The 12,116-nt window shown below is 40.7% G+C and overlaps 1 pseudogene; it reads left to right on the top strand.

Moving 5' to 3' along the window:
• The first annotated feature begins 9,419 nt into the window (after positions 1–9,419).
• Positions 9,420–10,344, top strand: LOC125999246 (60S acidic ribosomal protein P0-like; annotated as a pseudogene).
• The last annotated feature ends 1,772 nt before the right edge of the window (positions 10,345–12,116 follow it).

Genomic DNA, 12,116 nt, shown 5'->3' with positions numbered 1-12,116 from the left:
GGATCCAGGGTTCAAGGCTGGACGGATGGTGTCTAATCACCTGAGGTCTAAGTTGGGTCCGCATGACATATTTTCAAGGTAGGAGATATCCCTGTATTGTAAACAAGTACGAGTTCTTATCTCTAGTGGATAAGAGCTCTTTTTTTATATGTAAGATTTCCCCATTTTTTTAGTGTGGCTTTGCAGGAAGAAATGGTGCTACTTTATATTGTCGGTGCATTTGGGGCTGGACAGAGAAGAAAACAGAAACAGGTCACACATCCAAACAAGATAAAATTAGGAATAAAAGTATATGTGCTCACATATGTATACGTAGAAAAAACATTTAAAAAATGAATTAACAAAATAATTAAAGGAACCATGTGATGCATGAGACTACCTTACTTTTGGGGAAAAGCAGGTAAAGAGGTGGTGCAATACCGGTCTTATGATGGAAGTATAGGTTTCCCCACTGTCTTTTGGAATTTTCTTGTGGTGTGTGGGTTCCCAGGCACCTTTCCATCACTCCCTCTGACCTTCTTGAGATTGGCAAAGGATTTGCAGCAGGGAGGTCTCGTAGGAGTTCTTGCATTGGGGATACTTTTAGAGCTAAGTCCGGTTTCAAGTAACAGTCCACGGTAGAGGGATTTGGTAGGGAGGGCCGTGCAGCATGAGTCCGCAGGGGAGTTGGTTTCCTTTTCTTGTGGGGGCGAGGTGTGGGTTTGACTGGGTGTCCCTTCGCTTGGGTGCTGGGTACTGATTTGTTGGGGTAGGAGGCCAGTCTTGATGCCTAATGGATTAAGAACTAAGGGTGAAGAGTTTTAATACGGTGGGAGGTCTAAGTGGGATTGAGGGGTGAAGGGATAGTTGGATTTCCAAAGGGGGGAAAGGGGAAAGTATATAGAAGGGGTAGGAAAGAAGAAAAGAGAAAATATATTATAAAGAAAGGGAGAATAGAAAGAAAAAAGAAAAGAGAAGAAAAGAAAAGAAAAAGAAAAAAGTAGTGAGAAGAGAGGAGATAATAGCAAGTGAATGCTAGTTTGCTTGAGTAGGGCCTGTAGTATAAGTCTGTATGTCACAGTTGCTGCTTCGGTGGTCTGACTGGTCACATGCTTCAAATCTTAAAAGAAGGTATAACCTAGAGATAAAGTGTATGTTAAAGAGTTTTCTCGGAACATTCTCATAGTGCAAGCTGGGTATGGTATCTCATGTGAGTGAGCACCGAGATGCCATCTTAGTTTGTCCACCCTTTGTATCCAAGAACGCCTGTGGAGAGAAAAGCTGAGAGGTTATTTTAAATATAGTAAGATTAAGGCATTAAAACATAGTGTTATGGGATGTTTCCTTTGGAGTCAGTGATTTCCCATGGTATACTTTACCTGTGATCCTGTATAAGTTCCCTAAGGGATTATTATGGGCCTTTGTAGTAGAAGGCTGATTACTTACCTGTTCTCTCTATGCTGCTCTTTCTACTGTTGCTGGTATCTTTGTGGTATAATGTGTATTCAAGAGTTTGTGTTGTTCTGTTTTCATGTATTTTGGGCACTGCTCCCAAGTATACTTTGAGTATTACCATGTTTGAAGTTTCTATCCTGTTATACCCTGTTATTTGATTGTTGAGTATTAGTTGTATATAAGGTGTATGTACTAGGTGCTTCAGAATAGTGCTATCATTCTGTGTTTATCTTTTGTCTTCTGGCTTACTTTGTTTAACATAATATGTTCTAGGTCCATGTTGCTGCAAAGTCTGTGATTGTATCATTTCTGACTGCCATGTAGTATTCCATTGTGTATAAATACCAAATCTTAATAATCCATTCATCTGTTGTTGGAAATCGAGGTTGGTTCCAAGACTTGGCTATTATACTGAGTGCTGCGATAAATAGTGGGGTGCACACGTATATTGGAATGAATGTCCTTCCAACTTGGGGGCATACACCTAGAAGAGCAATTGCTGGGTCAAATTACAGCTCAATTCTGAGTTCTTTGAGCACTTTTCAGACTGTTCTCCATAGGTGTTGGACTAGGGGGCATTTCCACCAGCAGTGGATGAGAGTAACTTTCATACCACATCCCCGCCAACAGAGATTGTTCCCATTATTTTTGATGTGAGCCATCCTCACTGGTGTAAGGTGGTATCTCATTGTTGTCTTGATTTGGATTGCGCTGATGATGAGTGAAGGTAAGCATGTTTTCATGTGTTTGCTGGCCATCCTTCTTTCTTCCCTTGAGAAGTATCTATTCATTTCTTCTCCCCATTTTTTATGACTTTATTTGGTTTTGGGGGACTCAGCTTTCTGAGTGCTTTGTATGTTCTAGATATCAGTCCTTTATCTGATATGTCGAGTGAAAAGATGTTTTCCCATTCTGTTAACTGTCTTCTTGCGTTAAGTAGGGTTTCTTTCGCCATGCAGAAGCTTTTTAGTTTGATGTAATCCCATTTGTTTATGTTTAACGCTAAAGCTCTTGCCATTGGTGTTCCATCTTTAAAGACCTTTTTGATATATCAGTCTTCAAGTGTTCTACCTATTTTATTCTCAATAAACTTTATAGATTCGGATCTGATTTCTAGGTCTTTGATCCATTTTGAGTTGACTTTTGTATAAGGAGTGAGCTATGGGTCAATTTTCACTTTCGTACATGTGGTTTTCCAGTTGTACCAACACCATTTGTTGAATAGACTTTCTTTGTTCCATTTCAAGTACTTGCTTCTTTTATCAAATATTATTTGGCTGTATATCTGGGGATTTATATCTGGGAATTCTGTTCTGACCCACTGGTCTGAGGTCCTGTCTCTGTTCCAGTACCATGCTGTTTTGATCACTATGGCTTTATAGTATAGTTTCAAGTTAGGTAGGGAGATGCCACCCAACTTCTTGTTTTTCAGAATGTGTTTGGCTATCTTGGGTCTTTTCTGGTTCCAGATGATTGATTATTCTAATTCTTTAAAAAATGATGTCTGAATTTGGATAGGGATTGCATTAAATCTATATAGTAGTTTGGGTAGGATAGTCATTTTGACTATGTTAATTCTACCTATCCATGAGCATGGGATGTTCTTCCATTTATTTAGATCCTCTTCAATTTCTTTCTGAAGTGTTTTTGAAGTTTCCCTGGTATAGGTCTTTCACTTCCCTTGTAAGGCTGATTCCTAGGTACCTGATATTTCTTGATACTATTTTTAATGGAATTGTATTTTTAATCTCTCTCTCCTCGACTTCGTTGTTTGTGTATAGAAACGTTACTCTCTTTTGTGTATTGACTTTGTATCCAGCCACTCTGCTGTATTGGTTAATTGTTTCAAGGCGTTTTACTGTGGAAAATCTTTAGGATTTTCGATGTATATCATCATATCATCTGCAAATAGAGATAGTTTGAGTTCCTCTTTCCCAATTTGGATTCTTTTGATTTCCTTCTTTTGTCGGATTGCTATTGCTAGGACTTCTAAGGTTATATTGAATAAGAGCAGACTGAATGGACAGCCTTTCCTAGTTCCTGATCTTATTGGAAATGCTTCTAGCTTCTCGCCATTAACTATAATGTTGGCTTTAGGCTTTTCATAGATAGCTGTAACTATCTTGAGGAAGGTTCCTTCTAATCCTATTTTGCTGAGTGTCTTTAACATGAAAGGTTGTTGGATTTTGTCAAATGCTTTCTCTGTGTCAATTTATATGATCATGTGGTTTTTGTCTTTCTTGTTGTTAATGTGGTGTATAATGTTGATTGATTTGCGTATGTTGAACCAACCTTGCATTCCTGGTATAAAACCCACTTGGTCATGATGTAAGATCTTTTTGATGAAGTGCTGGATTCGGTTTGATAAGATTTTGTTGAGTATCTTTGAATCTATGTTCATTAGTGAGATTGGTCTGTAGTTTTCTTTCTTGGTGGTGTCTTTGCCATCTTTGGAAATGAGTGTGATATTAACCTCATAGAAGGAATTAGGGAGGATTCCTGTTTTTTCTATGGTTTGGAAGAGCATATGGAAAAGTGGTAGTAGGTCTTCTCGGAATGTTTGGTAGAATTCACCTGTAAATCCATCTGGGCCTGGACTTTTGTTCTTAGGGAGTTTCTTAATTACATCTTCAATTTCCTCTGAGGTGATTGGTCTGTTTAGGCTTTCAATTTCTTCCTATTCCAGTCTCAGGAGATGGTATTTTTCCAAGAATCTGTCGATTTCTACTGGATTTTCTAGCCTGAGTATAGTTCTTCATAATATGGTCTCATGATATGTTGTATTTCTTGGGGTTCCATTGTAATCTCTCCCCTTTCATTTGTGATCCTACTGATTTGGGTGTTTTCCCTCTTTTTTTGGGTGAGTTTTGCCAATGGTTTGCTTGCCTTGTTTATTTTTTCAAAAAACCAACTCCTGGTCTCATTGATTTTTTTGTATTGTTTTCTTAGTTTCTATGTTGTTTATTTCTGCTCTTGTTTTTATTATTCTTGCCTTCTGGTTGTGGTTGGATTTCTCTGCTGCTGTTGTTCCAATTCCTTGAGGTGGTTGTTTAAACTGTTGATTTTGTCATTTTCCTGTTTCTTGATATAGGCCTGTATTGCTATGAGTTTCCCCCTAATTACTGCTTTTGCTGTGTCCCACACATTTTGACAAATTGTCTCTTCATTATCATTTGTCTCAAAGAATCTTTTTATTTCTTCCTTGAGTTGTTCTTTGATCCAGCTGTTGTTGAGCAGTATGTTGTTTAATCTTCAGGTATTAGTTTTCCTCCATTGCTTTTTCTTGAAGTCAATTTTGACCTCTGTTGCATAGTGATCTGATAGGGTACTTCTAATGATCCTTACCTTTGTGGTCTTATATAGGTTGGCTTTGTATCCTAAGACATGGTCTATTCTGGAGAAGGTTCCATGTGGGCTTGAGAAGAATGTGTATTCTGCTTTCTGGGGATGGAGGGCTCTGTATAAGTCTATTTGCCCTAGATCTTCTAATTTTTCATTTAGAGCTCTTATTTCTTTGCTATTTTTCTGTTTGGTGGATCTGTCCAGTGGTGATAGTGGAGTATGGAGGTCCCCTACTATTATCACATTTCCCTTCATGTGTTTCTCCAGATTTGCGAGCAGTTGCCTCACATATTTTGCTTGCTGTATATTAGGTGCATAGATATTGACCAGGGTTAGTGTTTCTTGATCTAATGTTCCCCTGATCAGTAAGTAGTGACCCTCTTTGTCTCTGATAACTTTCTTCAGGTTGAATGCAACTTGGTCTGATATAAGAATGGCTGTCCCTGCTCTTTTTTGTTTTCCATTGGCCTGAATAATTACTTTACCTCCTTTTATTCTAAGCCTGTGCTTATCCTGTAGTTGTACGTGTGTTTCTTGCAGACAGCAGAAGTCCGGTTTATTTTTCCTAATCCTGTTCTCTACTATGTGTCTTTTAATTTGAGAGTTCAGTCAGTTAACATTTAGGGAGATTATTGAGAGAGAGGACTGTTGTGCAATTGTGTTGTGTGGAGTGGTTGTTGTTACAATCGGGGGTTTGGATTGTGTAATTCATCTTTGAGTAGGTCATTTAGGATCGGCTTTGTTTGCACAAATAGTTCAAGTTCATTCTTGTTTGAGAATGTTTTAAGTCTCTCCTCCCATATGAATGATAGTTTTCCTGAGTATTGGACTCTAGGTTGGGAATTTCTTTCGTTCAGTCGTTTAAATATGTCATTCCACAGTCCTCTTGCTTGAATTATTTCGAATGGGAGATCTGGTTTGATTCTTATGTCCCTTCCTTTGTACTTGAGGTTTTTTCTCCCTTATTGCTTTAAGGAGTTCTTCTTCCTCTTTGTTTTTTGCCATTTTGATTACTATATGTTTTGGTGTTGGTTTATTAGTGTCTAATTTATTAGGGACTCTTTCACTTCCTGGATTTGCGCTGAATTTTCTTTCCAGAGGGTGGGAAAGTTCTCTGCTATTATTTGTCTGACTACTTGTTCTTCCCCCTTTCCCTATTTCCTCCCCTTCTGGTATACCCACAATTCTTAGATTGTTTCTTTTGTCCTTGTTCATTAGATACTGGATTTTTCCTTCCAGTGCTTTGCCTTTTATTTCTTTGTTGGTTTCTTGTTCATTTTTTGTTTCCAGTTTTGCTTCGAGTTCTTCAATGTGCTTCTCCAATTCTGTGTTTCTGCTCGTAAGGCTTGTTACTTTGTCTTTTAATTCCTTCAATTCTTTTTCTATGAAATCTCTCATGATCTTTAACATTTCTTCTTTAATTTGGCTGATTTGTTCATCCATAGATTTCTTATACTCAGTAGCTAGCGTTTCTTTCATTTCTTTTATCAATTCTTGCATTTCCTTCCTCTTGGCTGCTTTTAGGTCTCCTTCCCATGGATCTGTGCATTTTGGTGGACTTGGAAACTTGCTAGGGTTTCTCTCCAAATCTCCAGATGTTATGGTTCTCCTTAATTTACCCATATTTATTTGCATTTATTGGTGTGGCTTGGAGTTCAGTGCCTTCCGAGTTCAGTCTGCTTTTGCTCCCTGTGGCGTGGGGATGGGTCCCTCCCTGAGCGTGGTTCTAGAGGGGCCTGTTCTGTGGGTTCGCTGAGATTTTGCTCCTCCTATATTCTCTAGTAGGGTCTGGTCTGGTTTTTCCTTTTGTTGGCAGCTAGTGCAGTTCCGCTCCTGGCCACAATGTTGGAGGGCGCTGTTGAACCTAGCTCCCTGTCCTCCCTCCTTTCCCTGTGAGTCAGTGGAGCTCCACCCCCTCCGAGCCTCAGCTGAGGAAATTGTTGCAGCCAAACCCACCTGGCGTCCCAGGTCCACTCCCGGGCTCAGGGTGCAGGCTGCTCTAGAATATCCCCAAGGTCCAGGAAGTAGACCAAAGCTCACCTGGTCTATAAGGTCTAGCCCTTCCCAGAGGCGCAGAGTGGGTCAGGCGCAGGGTTCTCTTGGTGCTTACGTGGGGAGGTGACTGGGTGGTGCACTCGTCCTGCCTGCAGTTTGGTCGGGGGTCCCTGAATTCAGGCGCAGGTCTGCTGTGGAACGTGGTGTCTGGCGCCCAACTGGGGAGGTGGCCGAGTGGTGGGCACACTCACCCTTCCTGCAGCCAGGTCGGGGGTCCTTGGGTTCAGGCGTGGAACTTAGGTGGAGTGCGGGGGTCTGGTGCCCACATGGGGAGGTGGCTGGGTGGCAGGCACACTCACCCTGTTTGCAGCCGGGTCGGGGGTCCCTGGGTTCAGGAGAGGGACTTAGGCGGAGTGCGGGGTCGGTGTCCACGTGGGGAGGTGGCTGAGTGGCAGGCGCACTCACCCTGCTTGCAACCGGGTCGGGTCAGGGGTCCCTGGGTTCAGGCTCGGAACTTAGGCAGAGTGCGGGGGTCCAGTGCCCACGTGGGGAGGTGGCTGAGTGGCAGGCACACTCACCCTGCTTGCAGCCGGGTCAGGGGTCCCTGGGTTCAGGCATGGAACTAGGCCGAAACTTTATGTTTTAAAAAACACACTTGCTATACTTCTACATTAAGTGTATAAATTACTATATAGATCTCGTATATGTGTAAATTATATGACAAAAAATTATAATGAAGAAAGAAGTGGGAAAAAGCAAAGGGCTAACAGTTTACTGATCAGAGGTAAAGATTTAGTAGAAAGGCCTGAACTGTTGAGGAGTTACTGAAGTATATAATTATATTTATAATTATACATATATATAAATAATTATACACACATACCTTAACTTCTCTTTCCACTCACCTATCAATACACACTTATGGTGTTCCCATGTTTTAGCTATTGTAAATAATGTTGCAATAGGTTACAGGTAACTTTTAGTGTTTCATTATCTTTGTTCAATTTCAAGAAGTAAAATTACTGGTTCATATGATAACTCTCATTTTAAGTTTTGGAAGAAACTTCAGTTTTCCACAGTAGCTGTTCCTAATTACATCTCTTTCCATAAGTGTGCTCATGAGTTCCCTTTTCTCTGCAACCACACCAGCATATATTATTTTTTTGTTTGCTTGCTTGTTTTTTTTTTTTTACAAGACTCAGTGTTCACTTCTGGCTAGGCACTTAGAGTTCATTTTCAGAGTCTCAGTGGACCACATGGAATTACAGGAATGGATTGGCTGTGTGCATGGTAAGCAGATTATCTGCTATATTAGCTCTCTGGCCCCTAATATCTTAGTTTATTTGTTTTTTGGGGCCACACCCAGTGGTTATTAGGGCTTACTGCTTCCTCTATCCACAGAGTTCACTCCTGGTGGTGTTCAGGGAACCATATGGGGTGCTGGGGAATCAAACCTGGGTCAGCTGCACGCAAGGTAAAGCCCTGCCCCTTTGATTATATCTTCTTAAGGAGGGTTATTGGAATATGGGGTTGAGTGATGTCTTATAATGACTTTGGTTTGAATTTTCCTCATGCCTAGAGATGTCAAGCATTGCATCATATGGTTTTCTCAGACAAATAAATATTTGAAGTGCGAATCAGGATTTCCCCAATGGCTAAAGTCTGCACAGAGCATCACTGATGGTGTGTGTGTGTGTGTGTGTGTGTGTGTGTGTGTGTGTATTCCTCAGTCTTTTGGTTCTTTTTTGTGATTACTTGCTGCTGTGTATTGTTTCACCCACTCTTGCATACTGCTACATTGAAGAATCTCTACAGTGAATGGAAAATACCATATTTCTAATGTCACAGTGGCATTGTGTAAAAAGGTCGACAAGGTAGGTAGAAACAGATGGGGATAGTCGCAGAGGGATATTGGCATTCTGGTGACAAATGCAGTGAAGTAGTATTATCTCCCTAAAATATAAACATGTGTGCTCTTGTACACAAAGAGTACCTTTAAAAAATTAAATTAAAGGAAAAACAAGAAAGACCAACAACATGGAACAGGAATTCTGGGTGCTTTGCGCCTTAGGGTCATTTAATACATGAATCGTTTATGCCCTTTGGTTTCCCAGCTCCTCTGCACACCCTCACTACTTCAGAAGGCCTATAAGCTATGTCACCTCAGGCTGAAACTTGTTTGCTCAGACTCACTCACAGCCAGCATGTAGCTCTACAATGCTGTTCCCAAAAAGAGGTCATATTTGGAAGAGAGCAAAGTCAGCATTCATTCCAGCCAGCCAGACTTGCAACACCTCAAGTTGAGCCAGTGAGAGAGGCTTGTTCCCTTCCTAGCTCTGCCTCTACCACCCTATGCACTGGCTCAGGTTCCATCCAGCCTTGAGTTTCTGTAAGCTCCACTCTCTCCATTAGGCCTGGCTTTTTGGTTAAGCAGAGTAAATATTGTTTAAAACAAAAAAAAATGAGGATCTGAGTGGACCCCTGGAGACACTGGCTTCAAGCAGGGCACATGTTTTGCAAAAGCCTATGGAACTTTTTGCTTTCCATATAACCATGTTTAAGAAAGCTCCCTGCCTCCTCACCAGGCATCCTCATGAGAGGGACATTTTCTTTATACCTCACATAGCAATCCCGGTCACACCACCATGATGCTCAGGGAAGACAAGGTGACCTGGACTTCAACTACTCCTTAAAAAACCATCTAACTTCTACATGATTACCCACAAATGCTTCATTGTGGGCTCTGGGCAGAGGCAGCAGATCCTCATGTACCTCTGAGGGAGGCTATGGTGCTGATGGACAAGAACACCATGATGTGCAAGGCCATCTGTGGGCACCTGGGAAACAACTGCTATTGTTCTGAAGAAATTGCTGTCACATATCCAAGGAAATGTGGGCTTTGTGTTTATTTAGTTAACCTTACTAATCAGGGACATGTTGCTGGCAATAGTGTGCCAGTTGCTGCCTTTGCAAGAGCTATTGCCCCCTGTGAGATCGCAGGGCCAAAATACAGGTCTGAGTCCCAAAAAGATCTCTTCCTTCCAGGCTTTAACCATCACCACCAATACTTCTAGGGGCGACATTGAAATTTTGAGTGACACACAACAAGACTGGAAACTGGGTATCTGCAAAGCCACACTGTTGAACATGCTGAATATCTCTCCTTTCTCCTTCAGGCTGGTCTTCCAGCAGGTGTTCAACTATAGCAGCAACTACAACCTTGAAATGCTAGACATCACAGAACAGAATTTGTATTTTTGCTTTCTGGAAGGGGTCTGGAATGTTGCCAGTGTCTGTCTACAGATTGGTTACCCAACTGTTGTCTCAGTGCCTTATTCCATCATAAATGGGTACAAGTAGATTCTGGCTTTGTCCGTAGAGATCATGTACAACTTCCCACTTACTGAAAAGGTCCAGGCCTTCTTGGCTAATCTATCTGCCTTTGTGACTGCTGCCACTGTGACTGTAACTACCACTGCCTCACCTACTGCCACCAAAGCCCCAGCCAAGGTTGCTGCCAAGAAAGAGTCAAAGAATTCAGACAAAGATATGGAATTTTGTCTCTTTGATTAATCCTCAAAACCCAACCAAATGAAATCAGGTTGTTTTGTAAAACAAAAATGAATGCTTACAAGAAAGAAGAAAAAAAAGAATATAAGGAAGAAACAAGAAAAGAAAGGAAGGAAGGAAGAAAGAGAGAAAGAAAGAAAGAAAGAAAGAAAGAAAGAAAGAAAGAAAGAAAGAAAGAAAGAAAGAAAGAAAGAAAGAAAGAAAGAAAGAAAGAAAGAAAGAAAGAAAGAAAGAAGGAAGGAAGGAAGGAAGGAAGGAAGGAAGGAAGGAAGGAAGGAAGGAAGGAAGGAAGGAAGGAAGGAAGGAAGGAAGGAAGAAAGAAAGAAAGAAAGAAAGAAAGAAAGAAAGAAAGAAAGAAAGAAAGAAAGAAAGAAAGAAAGAAAGAAAGAAAGAAAGAAAGAAAGAAAGAAGAAAGAAAGAAAGAAAGAAAGAAAGAAAGAAAGAAAGAAAGAAAGAAAGAAAGAAAGAAAGAAAGAAAGAAAGAAAGAAAGAAAGAAAGAAAGAAAGAAAGAAAGAAAGAAAGAAAAAGAAAGAAAGAAAGAGGGCCCGGAGATATAGCACAGCGGCGTTTGCCTTGCAAGCAGCCGATCCAGGACCAAAGGTGGTTGGTTCGAATCCCGGTGTCCCATATGGTCCCCCGTGCCTGCCAGGAGCTATTTCTGAGCAGACAGCCAGGAGTGACCCCTGAGCAATGCCGGGTGTGGCCCAAAAACCCAAAAAAAAAAAAGAAAGAAAGAAAGAAAGAAAGAAAGAAAGAAAGAAAGAAAGAAAGAAAGAAAGAAAGAAAGAAAGAAAGAAAGAAAGAAAGAAAGAAAGAGAGAAAGAGAGAAAGAGAGAAAGAGAGAAAGAGAGAAAGAGAGAAAGAGAGAAAGAGAGAAAGAGAGAAAGAGAGAAAGAGAGAAAGAGAGAAAGAGAGAAAGAGAGAAAGAGAGAAAGAAAGAAAGAAAGAAAGAAAGAAAGAAAGAAAGAAAGAAAGAAAGAAAGAAAGAAAGAAAGAAAGAAAGAAAGAAAGAAAGAAAGAAAGAAAGAAAGAAAGAAAGAAAGAAAGAAAGAAAGAAAGAAAGAAAGAAAGAAAGATAAAAAAGAGAGTTTGAGCAACAGAACAGCTGTAAGGTGTTTGCCTTGCACGTGGCTGATCCAGGATGAAGTTTGATTTGATCCCCAGTGTCTCATATGGTCCCCCAAGCCAGGAGCGATTTCTGAGCACATAGCCAGGAGTAATCCCTGAGCTCACAGGGTGTAACCCAAAAAATAAAAAGAAAGATAGTGGAAAGAAGGAAAGAAAGAGTGGAAAGAGGGAAAGGAAGGAAGGAAGGAAGGAAGGAAGGAAGGAAGGAAGGAAGGAAGGAAGGAAGGAAGGAAGGAAGGAAGGAAGGAAGGAAGGAAGGAAGGAAGGAAGGAAGGAAGGAAGGAAGGAAGGAAGGAAGGAAGGAAACTCCCTAGATCTCATTGGGATGGTACCTTAAGAAACACAGAAACGTGGGATTTTTTGAGAGTCTGAACAGTTCAACTCTTCAGAATAGCAAGTTTTAGCAGTGGGCTTAAAGGTGTACTCTTGATCAGCTGATGTAGCCCAGTCAATGACGTTGTAAAAAATGAAAACTCTAAAAAATGAAAGTCAGGAAGATGGTTCAGATTTACAAAGATGTAAGTTTCCAGGGGTCCTCAAACTTTTTAAACAGGGGAGCAGTTCACTGTCCTTCAGACTGTTGGAGGGCCAGATTATTGTAAAAACAAAAATTATGAACAAATTTCTATGCACACTTATTTAGAAG

The sequence above is a fragment of the Suncus etruscus genome, chromosome X (assembly GCF_024139225.1).
Source record: "Suncus etruscus isolate mSunEtr1 chromosome X, mSunEtr1.pri.cur, whole genome shotgun sequence".
Lineage (NCBI taxonomy): Eukaryota > Metazoa > Chordata > Mammalia > Eulipotyphla > Soricidae > Suncus > Suncus etruscus.
The sequence above is the reverse complement of the archived record's forward strand: the minus strand, read 5'-3'. Positions and strand labels throughout refer to the sequence as shown.